The following is an 18,907-nucleotide window of genomic DNA, read 5'->3' as shown; positions in this document are numbered from 1 at the left end:
TATGGGGGACACCTGGCTGAATGAAAATACATGTGAAAGCGATCTGGGAGTCCAAGTAGACCACAAGTTGAACATGAGAAAACAGTGTGATGGTGCAGCTAAAAAAGTCAATGCGATTCTAGACTGCATCAATAGAAGTATAGTGTCTGGTTCCAGGGAAATAATAGTACCACAGTATTCTGCTTTGGCCAGGCCTCACCTGGAATACCAGGTCTGTGTACCGCAATTCAAAAAGAACATTGACAAGCTGGAGCATGTTGAGAGGAAGGCGATCAAAATGGAAATCTATGATGAGAGACTTGAAGAGTGGGTTCTGTTTAGCCTGAAGAAGAGATGGTTAAGAGATGATATAATAGCCCTGTTTAAATATTTTAAGACATGTCATACTGAGGATGAAGCAAGCCTGTTTTCTGCACCTCCAGAGAACAGGACCCTAGGCAGTGGATTCAGGAAAGATAAAAAGAGATTCCAGCTCAACATTGGGAAGGGCTTCCTGGCAGTAAGAAGACGGTGAAATGCACTCCCTCAGAGTATGGTGGAGTCTCCTTCTTCGGAGATTTTTAAACAGAGGCTGGATGGCTACCTGTCTGGAGTGATTTGTCTGTGTATTCCTGCATGGCAGAGGGTTGACTAGATGGCCCTTGAGATCCCTTCCAACTCTACGATTCTATGATTTATAGAAATACTGTCTGTTAATTTAGTGCCAGTCTTGGAAAGCAGTGATGTCCTCTAGGTGCCAATGACAGAGGGTAACAGAAGCAACTTGGAATCAGTTTCAATGAATCCCTTTACTTATGGAGTGGGGGGGGAGTACGAATGCATCCCTGAGAACGCTGCAATCAAGTCCACTGTGTTTTTTCTATAATCTCTTGATTAATGGATGTGCAGTGTATTGCTTTTTAAATAGCCATGCTTATGCATTGTTGTTGTGTTATTTTACCTTGTGTGTAATTAGTTACATTCCAATCAAACTTACATTAAAAGCAATAAGCAGTAATTTCTACCTGTGCTGGTACACAAAACACCTGGGAGTCATTTTGCAGAATCTACAACTAAATCTCTCTTCATACTTTGCAATTTCACAGCAGGGCCCCAGGCTTTGCTGACATCACAGCAACCAATAAGGTTTTCAGAGAAATGGGTCCCTTTTGACTCTTGCACTAAAACAGTAACACAAATGGCATTACGGTATGTCAAGAAGTTGTTTAGAGAGACCTACAGCATAAAACCAGATTTCTCCCTCCACACTCCCAAAGCTGGAAAGAAAATGCTTAATCAAAAATGTTGCATGGTTTCATTGTTGTATAGACCTAAGTCTAAAGTCTTAACAAGAACTTCCAGTCATCCCTTGGGCTTCTGCATGCTGAATTACTGTCACTTTTTGCTTATGACTTTCTAAGTGCTCTAACACTTGCACATGGATGTTGTATTTTGCTTAAAGTTGCAATTTAAGACATTTGTCATTTCCTTTTACAGAACCAACCTAAAGACAGTTTACTGTTAAGAACAGAGGTGTTAATAAAAATAAAATGTATCAAAAATATCTTACACAACTCAAGAAAAGCCTTACTTTCAGTATTGGGGTAAATGACATTCTTCACCATCTGCTGAAATGACACAGGTCATTTCAATAAATATCAAAGAGGTCTGTGGAGTTCCTGCTACCAGAATTTATTTAGAAATCTGTTAAAAAATCTGATGTGTTACAATAGAAGAAAAATGGAAAATGGCTGGAATTTCTATTTGAATTAATGTTTCTTTGTTTTTACTGGATATTTGAAATAGACATAGGTATTACTAGTAAAAAATATTATATAAATTAAAAGCAGGCAAGAAATACTTTACAAGATAAAATAAAAGATTTTGATATAGTGCTGTAATATGGGGGAAGAAGGAGAGAGACTTTACTACAACAGTTCTGTTTAAACTTTGGCAGGCAGAATAAGTTGGCAGAACACAACATAATAAAAAGTAAATATGTTTCATGGCATATATATGTATGTTTCAACATTCTTTAAATACCTCAAATGGAAATGTCAATACCATAGAAATCCTTGAAACAGATAAGATAAGAGAGAAACATGCAAACAAGCAAACCCAAATAGTTTCACCCACAACTCTATCAAAGGAATAAAAGAAAATAAAAATCTAATCTAAATTCAAGCATTTTTGTTTTAGAGCTCTTTCCCGTAAATCACTTCTCCAGGTAATTATCTAAACTCTGTTGGTTGAAATGTGTGATATGGGTTCTTCTGTGTTTGATGTGATATATTGCATCCCTCTGTAGGTCATATTCTTTATTTATTTATATGCACAGCACACAGTAATTTACAACCTTCAAAATATAGAAAACCTTGACCTGTGTATGTGTGTGTGTATGTGCCTGTGCCCCCTTTGCCTGTCAATTTATGGTAAACTCTTAAATTTCATAGGGTTTTCTTAGGCAAGGAATACTCAGAGATGATTTTACCAGTTCCCTCCTCTGAAACAGAGCCTACAGCATCTAGTATTCGTTGGTGGTCTCCCATCCAAGTACTACTCAGGGCTGACTCTCTTTAGATTTGACAGGTTCTGGTGCCTTTATTTAGGCCCCTGTACCAGGATTAAAAAAGAGGGGATGACTTCAGTTTCTGCTACACTGTTATTAAATGGTGCTCTTGTGAAATTTAGGTGGGATACAGACCGCCCCTTTGGGGTGGCCTGCACGTGCCCCTTTTCCTGATCTCAGGGAAGTGACAAAAGCATCCTGGAAAGGGGTGTCCTTGGGGCTTCATGCCCCAAGGACACCCCTACAATGGTAGGGAAAGAGAGAAAGGGGCCACTCATTTAAAGTCCGCGCCAGCAATATGCGTGGCGGAAGGACACGCAGCCGTTACGTCAAAATGGCGGCGCCCATGTAGACAAAGTGCCGCCATTTTGACGTCCTGGCGACGTACTAGGGTTGCAGGGTGTATATAAGCAATGCCCCGAGGCAACCCTAGTACGTCGCCAGCACGTACTTAAAGGCTCATCTGGACAGGGCCATTATTTCTCTACGAAATATACAGCAGATTTCAACAATGTGTCTTCAGAGGTTGTTGGGCCTCAGTTTCCAGCATTTCTATCCACTGGTCATGATGGCTAGAGCTAATGGGAACTGTAGTCCAACAACAGCTAGAAAGCAGCACTTTGTCCTTCCCCCATTTAGTATAATTTATTCCAAGGGTTCTCAAACTTTGATTCTCCAGATGTTTTGGACTTCAAAAGTCCCAGGATGTATGGCCAAAGGTCAGGAATACTGGGATGTGAAGTCCTAAATATTTGAAGGATCACCGTTTGAGAAACACTGATTTATTTCACTTCATTGCCATGCTATAACCTACCTACGTACAGAGCTTGAATTTATTATACAGGGTCTGGGACAACACAACTGTAGACTCCTCAGCTCTGGAACCTACCATGGCATCTGCCTATTAAGTACACAGATGAATAAAAGGAAAGCAAATACACTCTACATGATTAAAATGTTCACAAACTGGGGGAAAACTGTAGATAAATTCATACATCTAGACTAAAACTGTTCAAAGCTCAGCACTATTTTCTGGCCAGTAAAAGATATTCTGTCAACACCTAAGCTACAGTGCTGCCTCTTAGAGATCCATCCATTTTTATTAAAATGATGCAAAAACAAAACCTTAGACTCCCAATGTTTTAAAATACCTATGGATAGAGTGTTCACACAAACATCTTGTCCAGGTGAGCATTTTTAAAACAGTTTTTAGCTCTAAGTAAATAAAGCATCTTGACTTTTAAAAATGAAGTCTGTGGCATGTTGAACAAATAACTTTCACACCTTTTGCCTTACTGACAGTTTAGAGGAGTGCTGGGGAAGCAGGAAGGGACAAGCCATTAGTCAAATACAGTCTGTAAAGTTGGAGAACTTACTCAATATAAATGTACTGGTATGAAAATACATTTCATCACTACAGAAAACTTTTCAAACAAGGAATGCAAGGTTGAGGTGTGGGAAACAGATGGTACAGGCCATTCATTTGGATAAAGCACAAAAATGCCTTCATTTTAGATTCTGAACAGCTATTTTTTTTTAAATACAGAGTGAGTATCCCTTATCCAAAATGCTTGGGATAAGAAGTGTTTTGAATTTTGGTTTTCTTTGAATTTTGTAATACTTGCATATACAGGACATAATGAGATATCACAGAGTTGAGACCCAAGTCTAAACATGAAATTCATACACAAAATACTTTTAATTACTTTTTTCTGCCTGAAGATACTGATGTTGCAAACAATAAAGCTGTAGGACCATCAAATGTCAACTGGCTTTTTGCACACTGTGGGAAAAATAATTTAAAACCCTTTTTACATAAAGGCAAGTATCTTTGCTTGATCAGAGGCTTTAGTTCTGGATTCTACATCTAGCAATCAAATTCTAGGAAACCTGTTTTTTTTTAATCCAGATTTGTACATTTTGCCCATCAGTGGATCCAGTTTGAAAGACATTTCTGAAGGATCAATTTTAGTGCAAATAAACACATGGTTCTGCATTTTTGAGATCTGCTGCTATTGCATGAATCCCTCATTGTTAAAATCTTTCTACTGTGGTTGCTAAAAGGGTTATATTCCTTGAAACATAGAATCATAGAGTTGGAAGAGACTGCATGGGCCATCCAGTCCAACCCCCTGCCATGCAGGAAATCCAATCAAAGCATCCCCAATAGATGGCCATATAGCCTCTGCTTAAAGACCTCCAAGGAAGGAGACTCCACTACACTCCGAGGGAGTGTGTTCCACTGTCGAACAGCCCTTACTGTCAGGAAGTTCTTCCTAATGTTGAGGTGGAATCTCTTTTCCTGGAGTTTGCATCCATTGTTCCGGGTCCTGTTCTCTGGAGCAGCAGAAAACAAGCTTGCTCCCTTCTCAATATGACATCTTTTCAAATATTTAAACAGGGCTATCATAACACCTCTTAAATCTTCTCTTCTCCAGGCTAAACATCCCCAGCTCCCTGAGTCGTTCCTCATAGGGCAAGATTTCCAGACCTTTCACCATTTTAGTCGTCCTCCTTTGGACACGCTCCAGTTTCTCAATGTCATTTTTGAATTGTGGTGCCCAGAACTGGACACAATATTCCAGGTGGGGCCTGACCAGAGCAGAATACAGTGGCACTATTACTTCTCTTGATCTAGACACTATACTTTTATTGATGCAGCCTAAAATTGCATTGACCTTTTTTAGCTGCCGCATCGCACTGTTGACTCATGTTCAACTTGTGGTCTACTTGGACTCCCAGATCCCTTTCACATGTAGTTTCATTCAGCCAGGTGTCCCCCATCCTATATCTGTGCATTTCATTTTTCTGCCCTAAGTGCAGTACCTTACATTTCTCTGTGTTGAATTTCATTTTGTTAGCTTTGGCCCAGCTTTCTAGTCTATTCAGACTAGTCCTCTGTCCTCTGGAGTATTAGCTATTCCTCCTAATTTGGTGTCATCTGCAAATTTGATAAGTATGCTCCCAATTCTGTCATCCAGGTCATTGATAAAGATGTTGAATAACACTGGGCCCAGGACAGAGCCCTGTGGGACCCCACTGGTCACTTCTGTCCAGGCTGAAAAAGAGCCATTGTTGAGCACCCTTTGGCTTCGGTCAGTCAACCAATTACAAATCCATGTAACAGTTGCCTTGTCTAGCCCACATTTTACAAGCTTGTTTGCAAGAATGTCATGGGAAACCTTGTCAAAGGCCTTACTGAAATCAAGATATACTATATCCACAGCATTCCCTTCATCTACCAAGCTGGTAATTTTATCAAAGAAAGAGATAGTTGAAGTTGCCCATCACTACTACATCTCTGTTTTCTGACTGTGTGGGCATCTGTTCTAGAAAGATATCATCCAATTCCTCAGTCTGACTTGGGGGTCTGTAGTAGACTCCCACCGTAACATCCTTGTCGTTTCCCTCCCCTTTAATTTTTATCCAGATGCTCTCCACCTGGCTTCCATGACTGATGTCCTGGATCTCTTCACTGGTGTAAATATCTCTGACATATAGTGCTATTCCTCCTCCTTTCCTGTTTGGCCTATTTCTCTTTAAAAGGTTATACCCCTCTATTTCCACATTCCAATCATGAGACTCATCCCACCAGGTTTCAGTGATGCCTATTATATTGTATTTGCTTTGTTGTACTAGGAGTTCAAGTTCATCTTGCTTATTTCCCATGCTCTGTGCATTAGTGTAGAGACTTCGCAGACCATGGGTCCCATTTACTTGCTGCTTGTGCAAGTTTTTTTGCCTCCCACTGTTGGGTCCTTGCACTTTGAAGGGGAGCTAGGACTGCAGCTGGGTTCTGTTAAATATGTATAATGAATTTAAGAAAGCAGTGCATTATAGGTATGTTTCTTTTATTATTCATTTACTCCAGATTACTTTCTGATTCATTTTAGACGCAAGCACCAATTACTTTTATTGCTGTTGTGTGTCTTTTCCAACATATGGTGACCCTAAAGGGAACCTAACACAGAGTTTTCTGAGGCTAAGTGTGCAGCTTCCCCAAGGTGACCCAGTGGGTTTCCATGGTCTAACAAAGATTCAAACCCTGGTTTTGAGAGTCATGGTCCAATGCTCAAACAACTATGTCACACTATTTTCCCAAGTACTACTCTACATTATCAGCATTAATAATATTCTAAATCGAAAACTGTGTATCTGAATATTCTCTCAAGTTAAAAACAGTCCTTCACATTGTAAAGTTAGCATGTCAAAACCTAGTTCACCTTTTACCTAATCGTCTAGTACTCTGAGTAGTAAGAATTTATTTATTACTATAGGGGGAAAAAATCCAACCATGAGATAGCCTATAAACCTTCTTAAGTAGTATAGCATGCAATCTTAGGAGAATTAGGTTTTTCCCTTGTGAATGTAGCTCTGTTTTACCTGCATGCAATTGATCCCTCAAAACCATAATATTCAAACAGAAGTACCATCAATTCCCTAAAATTCTATTATTTATCTATTTGTTATATGTATATTTTGCTTTTCCTACAAAGTGGAAAAATGCTAAGCATAGTCCTTTTTCACATCTTTATCCTTACAACAACCCTGAAATGTATGTTAGACTAAGAGATAATGGTTAGTCTTATGTCACCCAATTGAGTTTCACAGCCACTGATTTTCAGGATGGAAAGAATATCTGAAAATATTTGCAAAATTGTTGAAAAGCATGCTTTTCAAGTGTTGAGAAACCCTGATGAGAAACCTTTCAGCTTCTGGACTTGTTCTGCACAAAAGAAATACTTGTTGTTTTGCATAGAAAAGAGAAAATACTTCTATGCAGACATATTATTTCCTACGCTGAAACTGGAGATTTATTCTATGCAAATTTCACATGTTATTTAACTACATTTCCTTTGTAGAAATATACAGAAATACTATTTCCACTGTGGAAAATGCTATTTTATGTGCAAAATAACCATATGTGAATTTTGCACAGAAGTCCCACATTGTGGATAGCCATTCAGAACTGTATGGTTTTCTAGGACTTTCTCACAATGAGAAGAAAATTGTTAAAATTATTAATTGCTCCTTCAAGAAAAAAAAACATAATAAATTCCTACCAATTTCTCAACCTCTGAAAGTTTAAGAAAGTTATCATTTCTGAAGATGAATCCACTAAAAGCACATAAGATAAGGCTTATTGGTAAAATAAACACTGAAGAAGCAGAATGGTTGATAGGAAGTCGCTGATTTGTGTTAGACATAGATTTTTATTTAAGCCAAAAACTTCAGGGCTAATGAGTAAAAACAAACCATGAACTTGTCTTACCAATTTCTGATTTGCTTCTCTTCTTCTCCTTTTATTAACTCCTGTTTCAAGATGGGCAGTTAGGGAAACAGTGCATAAACAAGCCACAATGGGAATAGGAAACCACAACTAGCCATAGTTTAAACAAACCAGAATTCAACCACAGGTTCAAATTGTTATTTGTGGCTGTTTAAAGGCTTATTACGTAGAGACAGGTTCACACACAAACCAGGTTTCACATTCTATTTTGTTGTGACATGCAAACATTATTTTGTACTCTTGCATTTTCTAGTGAGAGCAAATAGTTAAGCTCAAAAACTGTCATGATTTCATATGGTATTTTTTTTTTTTACTAACAAGAGTGCTTTGTTCCTTGTCATATATTGGGTGGCCACACACAATCATGGTCTTCTTTAATGCAAAGTACTGAGCAATTCTGTCAGTCTGTGTACTAGCAATCACATGAAGGTGTGTGTCACAATAAGGTGTGTTTCACAACAATAAGCCTTTGGACTGAATGTGGAACCAAACCAAACTAATATTTTTCAAAGTAGCATTTAGAGAGCTTTTTCTATTAAAAGATACTGGCTTGATTCCAGCACTAAATTTCTACTATCCTGGCAGGTCTTCATCTTTTGTTGTTGTTTATTCTTTAGGACTACCCCTGTGCCAAATTAAAAATGCACAGCTTTAATTTTGCCAGAGAATTCTCTTCCCTCTGCTCAGAGTCTAACAATCCCATTTCCCCAGAAATGTGGCATATTTACAAGATAAAGTCAAAGAATAGAAAACTCTTCATAATGTCAAGAATCAAAGCATAATGGATAGGTATTGATAGATTGGGTATTGCTCGGACAACCAATAGAAAAATGTGTAAACCAAAGTCTTAAATTCTAAAGTTCATTGTGTAATTTTTCAAAATGAGAATCTACAAGGAATGGGTAATTCTTCCTCTGAGCTGCAACCCAGAGAGGCTGTCCTAAACCCCTTAAATCCTTTTATAAGAAACAGTCTTATTCCAACTTCCTCTGTGGGATACACCCACAAGGTCTCCTTGCCACAATTTAATAACTCTGCCAGGAGTGAGATATGAGCTACACTATAGTCAATAGATTAAATATTAATCACCTATTTGGCACAATCCAGCCCCTACATATTCAGGCCAGGAAGCACAGTCTATGGCCAGTCACAAGCCATGAAATTATCCTATGTGCCAGGACCCAAAGATTTCACTGGGAACTGTTGTCATTTACCAGCCAACCTCAGAGGCGCACAGAAGGAGCAGCAAAAGGCCCATCCATGTGGAATTTCCTTTGATCCTGCAACCAGTCCACCTTCACAGGCTTCACAAGAACTATGGATAGCCAATATACCCAATACTAACTGCAGTTTCCCATTCTGCCCAATTTAACTCTCAAGAGTTGCAGGTGCACCCTGCCTAACATAATTTATTGGGAAGTTAATGTAATGGGTTATGCAGTGGAAACAGCTATTCTTGGGGCAAGGTGATCTTAAGCACAGGTGCTGAGATAACAACAGAAGGGAAGTGAGCTTGAGTCAAGATTACTCAAGGTTATTTCTGTGGGAAAATCTAGCTGTAACAACTATGAATGGGCAGTACTGGAATGAGAGGGACAAAATGTGTTTTAAAAAAATATATAATGAATGAGAATTAAACCCACCATGGATTTGTAATTGTACAAAGTTTAATTAAGAAATGCTAACATTTGCTATTCAGTTCTGACAATTAATATCTCTGGACTGGATCGATAGTTTTCTTAATAAAGGTTTTCTAAATTTTAATTACTGAAGCCTGGATGTGACAGTAACATAATAAACTATGAAGTACAGAACTTTGGTTTTGTTTGATGTACTTGTATACTGTCTTTTCTCCAATGAGCTGAAGATAGTGCATATTGTCCTCCTCTCCAGTCTCATACACACAGCTGTGCTGTGAGGTATGTTAAATCAAGAGATGGTGACTGCATCAAGGTGAGCTTCACAGCCAAATTATTTATCAATTAGCTTATTTTTTCCTTATCCCAAGGCTAGGACATGTTTGAACACAAGTCCTTGTACTCAAAGTCCAAGTACTCTAACCACTACACCACAGTAATGTCTTCTGAACCACAGTAACCAGTGCATGAGGGCCAACAGAGCTGGTTTAAATGCCTGCTGGCAAAGGGAAGAGAGCAATGTCACAGATCATGTCCTTAATTACTGAAAACCATGAAAGACACACAAATGAAAACAGTAGCAAAAACGGCATGTAGTGTTCAGTCACATGTCATAGTTCCATTTAACAAAGGAGCAACTCTCATGCTTCTACTTATAATTAACATCTTCACTTTATTAACTTCTGCTATACCAATGTGAAAAGCTTTGTATAAAGATGATTCCACACTGAAAATCATAACACTGCAACACTTGTGTGTGTGTACGTGCCTTCAAGTTGCCTATTGACATATGGCGACTTCATGAATTTTTATAAGATTATCTTAGGCAAGCAATACTCAGAGGTGGCATTACCTGTTCCTTCCTACGCCTGCTATATATCTGAAGGCAGAAGTAGACAGAGGCGGGATACACACCGCCATATAGTACGTATAGGATACGTACTAGGGTTAGGAAGGGGCGGTGCTTCCGCACCCCCCTAACCCTAGTACGTATCCTATACGTACAAGATGGCGGCGCACCTTCTACATGGGCGCCGCCATCTTTACGTACTGGACGCATAGCGTCCAGACGTGTCGCGGCGCCTATGACGTCGCGAGTCCGCGCCAGGCGCCTCGCGACGTCATAGAGGTGCCACAAAAAGAAGCTCCAAAATGGAGCTTCTTTTTTGCTCCGCGCGGGAGTTGCGCGGTTTGGCTGCTGCGGCTCCCGCACGGAGCAAATGGCGGTGGTGGGGGAGTGCCGCAAAGCGGCGGTTTGTACCCCGCCAGAGTTATCCTCCTGTTTCAAAATGTAGGATTGAGATTTTAGTAATTTATTTCAGTTCACTCAAATGACAAAGACTCGGAGGAAAATGTATGTCCACATTCCCAAATTCCTGTTTGGCATACTGACTAATTTAGTGTTGTTGTTGTTTTTTTAAATTAAAGTATTTTGAAATTTATTTATTAATTGGCATTTTGGGGTAATGGATAAAGCAAATGTTTTTGTTTTTCTTTCAGATTTTCCTTATACATCTTATAGATTTAAAAACATCTTTAGATTTACAAAGATGTTTAGATTTAGCTTTCTTTCAGTCATCATATTCCATCTCAAAGAACACAATATTGGTTTCCAGACAATGTATAAATGAAAACAACAAACTAACATGGTTGCCTTAATCAGATGAACATATTTTCATTCAAAGTCATGAGAACATCAAATGACAGCACCTAAAGCAAAGCAAAACTTTGGTTACTCAGTTATCCAGTTGTGCCACACAGAAAACAGTGTGTGTGTGTGTGTGTGTGTGTGTGTGTGTGTGTGTGTGTTTCATTATACCAAAAATATGTGGGTAGATGACATGAACTTCTCCTCCATTACTCCTCACTCCTCCAACTCAGACACTTTTTCTTTTTTCTCTCTCTCTTTTTAATAAATATCTTTATTAATTTTTTCATTTATGGTTATCACCTATAAAGCCCTACATGGCTCGGGCCCAAGTTACTTGAGGGACCGCATCTCCCCATATAATCCGCCCCACATACTTAGAACATCCGGGAAGAACCTGTTGGAAATACCATCTTCCAGATATGTCTCTACTTCCCAGAGGGCTTTTTTCCGTATCAGCCCCACGGATCTGAAATTGTCTTCCCGAGGAGCTCCGTCTTGTAACCCCCCTGGAATTATTCAAAAAGAGACTTAAAACCTTTCTCTTTTCCCAAGCCTTCCCCTCTGCAGAATGAATAGTATTCCGATGTGATTGATTCCTTGCCTTACCCTGTTGTATGTTGTCTATAGAGTTTGTAGAATTTTATATTGGAGTTTATTTATCCGGTTTTTATAAGATTGTGTAATGGTTTTTAATTAGTCTGTAACCCCGCTTCGATCCAATGGGAGAGGCAGGGAAACACAAATAAAATTTATTATTATTATTATTATTATTATTATTATCATACAAATTAAAAAGTTCATGTGCTATATCATTACACAAAGTTGTCTTCTCCTACTAAAAAGACACTTTTTCAAGTCCAACTCCAACGGCCCTCTCCAGACGAGCCTTTTAGCACACACTGAGTATGTGCTAGGGTTGCCTTGGAGCATCCTTTACAGACGCTCTCTAACCCTACCATGTACTCCATATGTCAAAATGGCGACGCCCTGTAAAGATGGGCACCGCCATTTTGATGTAACAGCCACATTGCATCCACACAGCGTATCACAGCGCAGGCGTGACATGCTCATGCCATTACAGGGTGCATAGGACGCCCTATTTGTGGCGCCGGAAGGAGCTCCAAAAAGAGCTCCTTCCTGGGGAGTGCCTCTTTCCCGCTGCCACCAAACGGCTGTGGGAACAAAGCCGGAGGGAAAGGGGCTGAGCAGCCCCTTTCTCTCCCGGCAGCGGCTCCCTGGGGTGTCCTGGGACATGAAGCCCCAAGGGCACCCCTTTCCAGGCCAGGGGGGGGGAGCAGCATTTTGCCGCTTTCCTGAGGCCTGGAAAAGCAGTGGATTGGGGCCTCCAGGGCTGCCACTGTGGCTGCTCAGGCCCCCATCCGGTGGGGAAAGGGGTGGGTGCAGGCTGCCCAAAGGGGTGGTCTGTATCTCGCCAACATCAGTCTGATATGGCTCAGATGAGGTTTGAAGAGTACAGAGCTGAAAACAGAGGAAGATGGACTAGAACTCCCAGAATCCTCAACTACCATGGCCCAAGACTTTCCCAAGTCTTGGGTAAAGTGACAAGGATCCTGCTTCCAAATTACATACATTTTAATGTAAAATAGCACCCTCTGCCTTCTGATTTTATTATCAACACATCAGCAACAGAAGTTGCTGCCCCAATTGAGCCTCCTTGCCCCCACTACCACCTTGAACACCTAAGAAACATTTCACATTTAAACCACATTCGATATAGATTCAGAGACAGTCATGTATACATATTTACTTATTTTTCTTAGTAAGATGGTATTTGCTGTCTTATCAGGAGACGACATGAAAGGTGTCATCTGCCTACTTTTTGAAATCTTATCTTGTACTTCAGGTTCAAATACAGAGAGAAATAATCTGCTAGCCATAAACCAGGAAAAAGATATCTGTTAACCATTTAGGATTGAAAAATTATTTCAGTTATAAGTGCATTTAAATACAGTTGCCTCTCCGTTTTTGTGGGGGGCCTGTTCTGGACCCCCCCAATGAAAACAAAAAATCGCCAATATTCAAGCCCCATTGCCTTGCCTGGCGGCACGTACCCCATTTTGTCCCCATCCATCCATACAAATGGGTGAGGGACACGGACTCCAAGTCCGCAAAAATGGAGGGGCAACTGTATTTAAGCCAGTCTTTTTTCGTAGTAAGAGACAAAATGTGAGGCTCACATAGTCTGAAGGTTTGCAGACAGATAGAGACATGTTAAATAAAAATCTGCATGGACACCCGTGTGTATTAAATATTCCATATGGGGGGGGGGGGGAGGCAGGAATCATTCCAGCTGAAAATTAATGGGCAGTCCAATATTTTCATATTAGAATTTTGTTTTAAAAATCAGACTGCAACTATTTGAATTTTTAAAAGCCAAAGAAAACACATAGCTTAATAGTGGAAACAAAATTGTTGTATAAGCTGGCCTTTGGGGCTGACATTTTCTTGCAAGCCAGCAGTACTAATTTATAGCAAACTTGCACACTACTAAACAAAACAAAACAAAAACAAAAAAACGGATTGAAAGAGGAGGGGAGGAAGTAAAAACCTCATGCATGCTTCCAGAAATTAATAGGATTATTTATCATTCCTTTGCTATATAGTCTAAAATTCTTGCAAAAGTTAAGTGCTGCATTCAAAATAATATCTTCAGTTCTCACAAGTCAGAACAACAAAATAGACATACTTTCACTAGGAATCAAGCACTGCTTTTCTCTTCTTACCAACATCGGTAATCCAAGAGGTAAGACAATCAATCTACAAAGAAAAAAAAACCCACATTTTTAAGAGATAATTCTTAGCAGTTGCAAAACTACTAGAATTTTGTGTTGATGATCTCTTCTTCTTTTTTAACATTGTATTTAATAAGCAAGTAAATAAATATGAATATGAAACACAAAACCATTTCAAAAGGAGAGAGAAATTTCTGTTTCCAACAACGGATTTAGTAAAATTTAAAGGTAAAATTATCTTGCAGTAATAAAGTAATAAAGACTATGACTTTACCATGAAATGTGAACATTTTCAGTACTTTTAGTTTCCCAAAGAATGTAAAAGGTAGTTTTATGAATTATTTATAATTATATAGCCTCTTATAATAGTGCACCTAAAAGCAAAATTAAAGACATTTCCTATGTTAAGTACGTAGGGCTTTAGTAGTATATTTGGCAGCTATAAGCTATAACTGACTCATTCATCAATATATACAATAAACATACATCAGTAAACTGAACACAAAAAGTACCTTACATTAACTATAGGCTTACTAGTCAGTGAATCATAGAATGCATCTTAAAAGGGGAAAGAAGTAGTCACAATTCAGATACTGTAGAAACATTTTGAAGAGTTTTTAAAGTTCAAAGTCTAAAGAAGATTGTTATAGACTATTATTCCAAATGCTTATGACCAAACTTTTCCATCTTTGCTGAGCCAACTGTGTTCTATAGTAGGAAAAGAATATAATTTTAACATGTATTTTATTATTTTTATTGTAGTAAAATATTTATATTCCACCCTATTTCCAAAGATCTCATGGTGGTTTACAAAATATTGTTTGTTTATATTTGTGATTTCCTCTTAGAATATTTTAAAATAAATTTTAACAATTGTTATCTCAGTCATTGTAAAAGGTAGACAACCTGAACACTGAAAAGGAGAGGGGTAAGTTACTTTTATAATATTGCTATCAAATGTGTTTAAACTGTGGGGAAACAGCTGACACTTAAAAACAGTCTGAAGCTGCAATCAAACAGATCCTGAAACCAAGCTGTTTGAGAACTTTAAAAAAGGTGTACCTGACTAATGCAATTCTATGCATTCTAAGCGGCTTATTATTGTAATGCATACCTTTCTATTTTCAGAGTACTGTTATGTGATTTATATGAGGGATGCCCTTGATGAGTGCAGCAGTTCAATTATAGTAGGCCCTTGGTATATGCTGGGTTTTGGTCTCAGGACCCCCCGTGAATACCAAAGTCCATGGATGCTCAAGACCCATTTAATACAACAGCATAGTAATTTTTTTTAAAAAATGGCAAAATCAAGGTATGCTTTTTGAAATTTATTATTTTAAAAATATTTTCAAGCCGTGGATGCTTGAATCTGTGGATGAAAATTCCACAGATAGGACAACTGACTGTGCTACCTTAGTCAACAGCAGAAGGCATATCTCACTGATTTTACTTGGTTGCTGTTTCATTTTAAGGCCCTTAAAGTCCTTCATGATCTGAGGGTAGAACAGTGTTGTTGCTGTTGTTGTTGTTGTGTGCCTTCAAATCATTTCAATCTTATGAAGCCATAAGGTAAAATTTATCACAGAGTTGTCTCAGAAAGAATTCATAGAATCACAGAATCATAGAATCGTAGAGTTGGAAGAGACCACTAGGGCCATCCAGTCCAACCCCCTGCCATGCAGGAAATCCAAATCAAAGCATCCCTGACAGATGGCCATCCAGCCTCTGTTTAAAGACCTCCAAGGAAGGAGACTCTATCACCCTCCGAGGGAGTGCATTCCACTGTCAAACAGTCCTTACTGTCAGGAAGTTCCTCCTAATGTTCAGATGGAATCTCTTTTCCTGTAGCTTGCATCCATTGTTCCAGGTCCTGTTTTCTGGAGCAGCAGAAAACAAGCTTGCTCCCTCTTCAACATGACATCCTTTCAAATATTTAAACAGGGCTATCATATCGCCTCTTAACCTTCTTTTCTCCAGGCTAAACATCCCCAGCTCCCTAAGTCGTTCCTCATAGGGCATGGTTTCCAGACCCTTCACCATTTTTGTCGCCCTCCTTTGGACACGCTCCAGTTTCTCAATGTCCTTTCTGAATTGTGGTGCCCAGAACTGGACACAATATTCTAGGTGGGGCCTGACCAGAGCAGAATACAGTGGCACTATTACTTCTCTTGAATTGTTCAGAGAGGGTTCCTTTGAAGTTGAGGGAATGTTATCTGCCCATGGTCACTTGGTGGGTTTCTAACCCTGGTCTCCCCGAGTCCTAGTCCAACACTCAAACTTCAGACCTCTCTGGCCTAGAGGAACTATTCAGGTATGAATCCCGTTCCCATGTAGCCAACTAAGCCACATTCCCTCAATCAGCAGGATCATTGCCTTTTCAGTAATGGCACCCTCTTGAAGGCTTACCAGGACAGCCTGCTTTTCTTTTCATAAACTACTTTTGAATACAGCAGATTTTTTAAAAATGTTCCTTGTCTCTAGGGCTGCACATTAAATGTACTTGGATGTTATGCCTCAACTGTTCTGTGATTTTTGTTATTATTACATATGTTTCAGTTGTTTTTATCTTGTTCCTATTATTGCTCACTCTCTTCTAGTAAAAGTAGCACACGATTTGAAAATAGTTAGCAATTTGTATTTTACAGTAGGACTGTTGGTATCCCTCTTCTTTGAGGGAAAGCACAAGGATATCATAAATAATGTAATCAGATTTTAGATATATATAATATTTTATTTGAATTAAGAGTGGGCAAATAATATGCAACATTCCTTATGCTGAATATTATACTATATTATACAGAACCATTGTTACTCAAGTAATCTAGTCTTTATGTACTTGCCAAGGTTGGATGCATAAACACTGTTAAATCTTCTTTAAACAACACAAGCAAACGATAGTTAGTTATTATGATAGGTAATTATCTGGCTTTCCTATCTATCTATCTATTTATCTATCTATCTATCAATCAATCATTTCCTCTTTTTTATTTATAGTCCGTTCGGCCATTGTGGTCACAAGATCAGTAGCAACACAGCACAGAGGGACTAGCCCTAAAACCTTGTATCTTTGCCTACAACACTCGCTCTGGTGAACCCAGGCTGCTTATTGAAAATAACAATGCCTGCTTTTGCAGAACAGGATTATCCAAACTCATAAAATGAAATGTGTCAGACAAAGGGATAAAAGAATCTTTATTCTACAGAGTTTAGCCTACAGTTGCCCATGCGTGCCAGAGGGGTGTGCCAGCAAGTATGGGAAAGATTCTCCTCAAAAGATTGGCTGATGCACACAGCCCAACATCCTTAGTTAGGAGGAGAAGCATTCTACTGAAACAGAAGATGAATAACTAGGTCTCTGTAATGCAAATTTACCAAAGCATGCTTAAAGAAGGTGTCTGGGCAGAGGCTAAGAGTGTATATAAAACACAAACTAATCATGGTGGATATGCTTCCTTTCAACCATAGTGCAAACACTATACTAAATCCAGACCACAATCAGTACGTACTTTGCCCAGTAACAATAATTCCTTGTTTGGCTTCTCCCCAAATGAGACATTTGTGCACAAACAAATATCATTTACAGGAAAGATTCTCTTCAAAAGACTGGCTGGTATACACAGCCACAAAGTTAATCTCTAGTATACCAAATTGCCTGTGATAGTCAGCGCTTTCTCTGCTGTAGTTGGCCTTTTCTTTGCTTCCCACAATTGATAGAAGAATTATAATAATCTTAATAATGGATGGACCATAACATTACCCAGTCCAACCCTCTGCCCTAAAGAATATTTTGCTGTTAGGTGGCTTTATCTTTTTCCTCCAGTAAGTGATAGAAAGAGGGTGGGGGAAGGAGATGATCTTTGCCTCAATCTTTATACATATTTTACCTCATTAATATGGACCTTTTATTGACCATACATCTATGCACACCTTGTCAAGGTATCAAGAGAGCAACATCTGATTGACTGCCAATGCCCATACTTTTAATCTTCCATTAATATTTGAAGACCATCCATTGAATTTAAATTAAGCCTTTTCAAAAGGCTTAACAGCATTCTGAACTGAAATTCTCTCATGCTTCAGAGGGAAATTCAATAGGGATGCCATCAGATTAAAAATGGGGTGGCTCTCTAGGTGTTTTGGGCCAGCATCCCATGCTACCACTGCACTTGCAGAAATGAGGCTGCACCTGCAGATACCTAGTTCTGGACTTTGTGCCGTGGGAGGATCCAACAACTAGTTTTCATTTGCACATATGGCTAATGAATCAAATGAGCAACTGATAGTGTGCTGAAGGACCACAAAAGTGTTCACATAACTTGTTATGTACACTGTTGCACTGGATCTAGGTGAGGAACTGAGTCAGGCAAGATGACACTTTACTACAGCTCCAAGCAGCCCTGGCACAGCCAATAGTGAAGAATGCTGGGAACTGAATTCTGACCACATGACTCCCATCCCTAAATTAGCCCATAAACTTCAAATCCCAATGACCCCTACAGGAATTGTAGTCCAAAATGTCATGAGACCTGAACATTCCCAAACTGTGGATTAAATGAAGTTTACTGTGTAATTCAATATAACCTTGCTGAGAAATAGGCTGCTTCTGGAGTTAAATGTGACTAACACTCATGTACACATGTACTGAACTGCAGCCTCAATTAACGAAATTTGTTTTGAAATAAAATATGCTTAAATGTTACTGTGACTAAAACAGTATTTTTTATTTTTATATAATTTTATTAGTATGATACAAATGTGTCACAGCAAACACCTATGAGGAAAAAGTGCTCCTGAAGTTGAGTAAAAATTTTTAAGATGATGTCTTTCATCACAGTTTTTTGAAGCACATATTAACATCATAATTAAGGGAAAAAACTATAAGGATTTTAAGAAACAACAAAAAAAAAGAGTTGTTAACAGTGCCCCTCGATACATATTTACTCTGAAGTAACACTCACTGTGTTAGTAAGAGCCATATGAATAAGTGTGCATGTCAACTAACTAATTAAACTGATTAAAAGTTATAGC

General features: G+C 38.9%; 1 protein-coding gene across 6 annotated transcripts in view; it reads right to left on the bottom strand.

Moving 5' to 3' along the window:
- ZBTB20 (zinc finger and BTB domain containing 20) overlaps window positions 1–18,907 on the bottom strand; it is a 642,360-nt gene that overhangs the window by 544,849 nt on the left and 78,604 nt on the right. The window contains exon 2 of one of the 6 annotated variants that reach the window (XM_042458099.1): window positions 13,834–13,904. The exons of the other annotated variants lie outside the window; for them this stretch is intronic. The gene's annotated coding sequence lies outside the window, so the exon portion shown is untranslated. The remainder of the gene's footprint in view (window positions 1–13,833; window positions 13,905–18,907) is intronic. 6 annotated transcript variants of the gene reach the window in all.

This window comes from Sceloporus undulatus, chromosome 3 (assembly GCF_019175285.1).
Source record: "Sceloporus undulatus isolate JIND9_A2432 ecotype Alabama chromosome 3, SceUnd_v1.1, whole genome shotgun sequence".
NCBI lineage: Eukaryota > Metazoa > Chordata > Lepidosauria > Squamata > Phrynosomatidae > Sceloporus > Sceloporus undulatus.
The sequence above is the reverse complement of the archived record's forward strand: the minus strand, read 5'-3'. Positions and strand labels throughout refer to the sequence as shown.